The following is a 5,207-nucleotide window of genomic DNA, read 5'->3' on the forward strand; positions in this document are numbered from 1 at the left end:
GAGAGAGTGGAGGGGATTGAGGAGGGAGGAGAAAGAGAAATAACTCCCTCAGGAGGTGTGAGAGTGAACTGCCTCAGGAAATGGCATCTGGAGAGAGCAGGGCTGGGGCCACTCAGTTCTGTGCTCATCAGCTTAGAGAGAGAGTTCCAGCCCTGGGGCAGTAGCAGGAGGATACATAAGAAACCAGGAGAAAATGCAACAGAATTATCTCCAAGTGTGAGGATAATAGTTATTATTACTTTATCACTTATAATTTTTAACATTTTATAATTTTCCCACAGTGAATATACATTATATCAGATGTATTATACAATATACATATACATCATAATCAGAATATAAGCTTTGTTCAAATATTAAAAGGGAAGCAGATGGCTAGGACAGTCCAGAGCTCAGGGCTCAGAGCTGGAAGTGCTGGGCTCCGTGTCTGGGCAATGAGCTCACAGAGCCTTTTCTCCATCTCTCAGGACACTGTTCTCTGTGGAGGCCAAGCAGGATCTTTCCCTTCTTTTTGGGGTGTCGTCATTTATTGGTATCTTGTCGGCTCTTTGATGCTCTTAAGAAGATGCTTTTTGTAGTTTACACGGCATCTTTAGCTATTTCCAGTGGGAGGATTGGTCCATATAATCCAGCCCACCTTTCTCAGAAATGGACATTCTAAGGCAAAATAGTTGAGTGAAGAGATCCTCGAGGACAGGATCAGAATCGGAGTCTGAAATCCTGGTCTGAGGGTGACCTGTCAAGTGTTTTACAAGTTTAAGGAATTTTAATGTAATTTATTTTTGAAAACATTATTTATGCACACACGAGAGAATTCAAATGGTACTCAAGAATATACAAAAATAAATAAGTCACTTCATTCATTCCCCATCTCCCATTCACCCAAGTCCTCTACCCAGAAACCATCACAGTTAGCAATTTCTCATTTCTATGCCCAGAAAAATGTATGTATGCATTAACATATACTGTTATGTCAGTAAAAGGACTCAGGTGACAGACTGGGAGAAAATATTTGCAAATCATATATCTGATAAGGGACTTGTTTTAGAATATATATAGAGCCCTCAGAACTCAACAATAAGAAAACAAATAATTAAATCTGAGCAAAAGTCTGAACAGACACCTTCCCAAAGAAGATCTATGAATGGCTAATAAGCATATGAAAAGATGCTCAACGTCATATGTCCTTAGGGAAATGCAAATAAAAACAACAGTGATAACCATTACACACCTATTAAAACATCCTGAATTGAAAAACTGCTGATGCCAAGGGCTTACTGGGATGTGGATCAACAGGAGCCCTCATTTGCTGTGGGCGGGACACAAAGCAGCACAGCCGCCATGGAAGGTATTCAGCAGTTTCTTGTAGAGCGAAACATCGACTTACCATGCACCCTGATCACTCTCCTAGGTATTCACCTACTCCTCTGAAAACCTACATTTGCACGAAAATCTGCATGCAAATGTTTATAGCAGAATACCCCTTAAGTGTGGGCAACATATAGACTTCCTTCTAAAGACTACTGTATAGAAAGGGAGGGAAAAAAAAGGAACTTCCCAGGGAAAGACACGACCTCAGCCTGGCGGTGAAGGTTAACATCATCAGTGATCAATCAAGTGGGTATAATAGACACTTGATATGTTGTGTAGAAAATGGCACTTCACCTCTGTGGGCTTCTTCCCAGAAACCCCAGAGCCCCGGTCAACCAAACACAAACTGAGAGACAGTCTACAGTATAGCTGAGCAGTACTCCTCAAAAATGTCAAGGTCATCACAAACAAGGAGTCTGAGAAACTGTCACAGCCAGAGGAGCCTGAAGGAGACGTGATTGGGACTTAGTGTGGTATCACGGATGGGATCCTGGAACAAAAAAAAGAAAAACTAATGAAATCCAAATAAAGTATGGAGTTTAATATCAGTATTGCTTCATTAGCTGTGATAAATATATGACAGTGATATACACGTTAATATCCGGGGAACTGAGTGTGGGACATACAGGAACTCCGTACTAACTTTGCAACTTTTCTGTAAATCTCAAACTACGTATTCTAAAATAAAAGAGATTATTTTTTAAAGCAGCCCTCAGAAAATGAATAGGGAGTAGAAGAAAAACATGATCTACTTTTCAGTTTTCCAGAGTGTTGTCATCCAGAGGCTGGAGACGGGTTGTGGGGACAACCCATGGAAACCTCAGACGCAGGGCAGGGCTCCAGAGCTCCCCTCTTCTCCAGTCCCTGCCCCACTCCCGAGCCTGAGCCCAGGGCTGCTCAGAGGCATCCTCATCCCCCATTGATGTCCAGCCTCCAGATCAGCTACCTCTGCCTGACTCAGACCACAGCCCATCCTCTGCCCTGGCTGTGGGAATAGGAGAGAGCAGAGCGGTGGTGCCTCTGTGTGGCCACAGGGCTGAGGACAGAAGACCGGAGCTCCCCTTTGGCCTCTTCCCCAGGACCTCCCCAGGGTCTCCCTGTGCTCCCAGCAGCAAGGCAGGGCTGTGCACACGAGGGGGAGCCCCCATCCAGTGTCAGGTTCACAGTCTGAATTGTTTCCCAAAATACATGCTGACACAGACGTTTCCCTCCCCACTGAATGACCGTGGACTTTGTCCTCAGGTAGCAGCAAGATCTCCAGGCTGGACCCACAAACATACTGGGTGCCCTCAGTCCCCTGGATGAGACCTTGAACCCTGGAGATCAGGTCACTTGTTCCTGCTACCGTTTCCAGGGTGAACTCTCCTCCTCCAGGGAATCAATTCTGGGTTCTCCATCCCTAGGATGTGGTGAAAGAGGGGGACTAAGAGGAAGAGATCCCCAGGGTAATGGCCTAGGAAGATGGGGAAGCTCCTGAAGGAGTGAGGAGAGAGAGGAAACAGTGACCTTAGGGGGATGAGGCCAACAGCAGTGGAAGGGGAGGAACCAGGAAGGAAAGGGGCAGAGGAAGCAGTCAGCCTAGTGGACACTGTGCAGGGAGGGATGGGTTCTGTGTGTGCAGAGGCACAGGGACTCCTGGATGGGGCAGTGAGGTGTCTATTTTCACTTGGATGGTAATTACAAAGGTGTCAGCTCTGTAATTGCTCAATAGCTATGCTTAGGTTTAGGCATTTTTCCATACTTACAGGTGTGGTATAACTCAAACACAGAAGAAAGGGAAAAGAAGAGGAGAGGGGAGTTGATTATGGGGCTTCCCCTCTTCCACAGCAACACCTTCCCCTCAACCCCAACCCTTTAAGGGACAAAAAGGGTGGATTTTGCTGAAATTTTCCCATTTGTCCCTCCAGACCCACTATCTACCCTTCTCCACCCTGCTCAGTGTCCTGAACTACTGACCTGTAAGTACTAACTCTATGAACTCCCTTGCCCACTGGGGTCTGGTTGTGTCCAGCCAGTGGGACATTCCAGAAGGAGATCAGATGGAGGGAGGAGAGTGAGATCAGGATATTTATTCTCTTAGCTCCCTGCTTGCAGGGTGGCCACATGTTGACTGACACTTCAGCCAAAGGTGATAGCTCCTTCAGATGGCCCCCTCCACGCAGCCTCTACTCCAGGTGCCAGTAACTGCTCCCTCCCACCACTGCTTCAAGCCTAGGGACAGTAACCATTGCCTAACTAGTCCCAAGGTACTGCACTATCTCTTAAAATTATCCTAAAAGCTGCCCATATCTAAGTAAATTGTCCTTTTATTGAACTCTTCTAAGATTATTCTATTGGAATATTTCATCCATTCCTTTCTGAGATCCTGTCTAAAAGACTCTGTATCAGTGCAATCTAATAAATCTTTGCTGTGATGATAGAAACTTCTATCCACACTGTCCACTATAGTAGCTACTGGCCACGAGTGGCAATCAAGCACTTGCAATACGGATAGTGCAACTGAGGAACTGAATTTTTAAACTTTGTTTAAATTAAATAGCCACATGTGACTAGTAGCTACCTATTGAACAGCAGGGCTCCACAGGGTTTCTGAGAGGAGATGGTTATACATAGATGGTTCTATTCAGAAAATCTGTTCTTCTTTTTGATACTCATGAGGACTACATTTCTGAGCCTATCCTTCAAGTAGGTGAAGCCATTCAGTAGAGAACTGCCCAAGGTGTAACTGATGTGTATCAGCTTGAGTGGAGGTGATCAAGAGCGCGTGTGCCTTCTCCATGCCCTCTGCCTTCATTCATCGGCTGGACAGATGCAGAGGAGCCAGTGGAGGACTCTGCAGCCCTGAGGTATGGGCAGAGCCACGCATTCAAGGGGCCTGTGTCCTTTAGCATAACCAGAGCCACCTGATCTGCATCGACCTGTGAGCTCAATGAGAAATTAATCTTTATAGTATTAAGCCACAGAAAGTTTGCACTGCTTGTTACCATAGCTAGCCTATCTTGACTAATGTAAGTGGGGAGATTTAGGACTAAGCTGCCATCTTGCCCTACTTGAACCCAGAATTAAGTGCTCTGAAAGTGTGGAGAGATAAACCATTGGTCTTGGATGGATGGTTATGGGGCTTCCTCTCCTTGTCCTTCCTTATGGCCTGACGCTGAACTATATTTACTGGTTCATGGCAGGACAGCAGGGCCTCTGGCTGACATCAAACACCTTGATTTGTAAACTCCTTAGGGCTCTGGAAAGCCCTAAAGGTTGTTTCCTGGGCCTGGGAGTTTCTTCTTAGAGTCTTTGTTACACAGATGACTAAGTGCTCCCAAACCTCCCTTGGGCCAGCTTGTAACTATGTGAAGTTGTTGCGGGGCACTTTCCCTTTACTGGAAGACTCTTCATGGCATTTCCAGCCCTACTGGCATTGACCCTAGTCTCTATGGAATAACTAAGAGGCTTGGTGCATCCTTTGCATTTTGTGCCTCCTACTCTTATAAGTAACCGTCAACCAGTGAATCTTAATATGAGTAACATCATGTGTCACCAGGAGTGTGAGTCACCGTACCTCACACCACGGTTGCCATCCAGAATGGGTGTCATGGCGTTCTACAAGTGGGGAAAAAGGTTGACCAGGCCACCCTTAGAGTGGAAGACTTCTCCCCGAAGGCAGTGGAAGTTTGTTTGGCCTTGTTGGATGGTCAGTGACTGGTGGTTGTGGGAATGATTCTAAAGACCACGAAAGCACTAGTGAGGTGGCTCCTCTGGGAAAGAGCAACTGAGGCAGACGAGGGGCCCAAAGTCAATTCCCTGACTCCTTTTTCTAGGTGGAAGTCTTCTTCCAAGAA

This window comes from Equus quagga, chromosome 15 (assembly GCF_021613505.1).
Source record: "Equus quagga isolate Etosha38 chromosome 15, UCLA_HA_Equagga_1.0, whole genome shotgun sequence".
Taxonomy (NCBI): domain Eukaryota; kingdom Metazoa; phylum Chordata; class Mammalia; order Perissodactyla; family Equidae; genus Equus; species Equus quagga.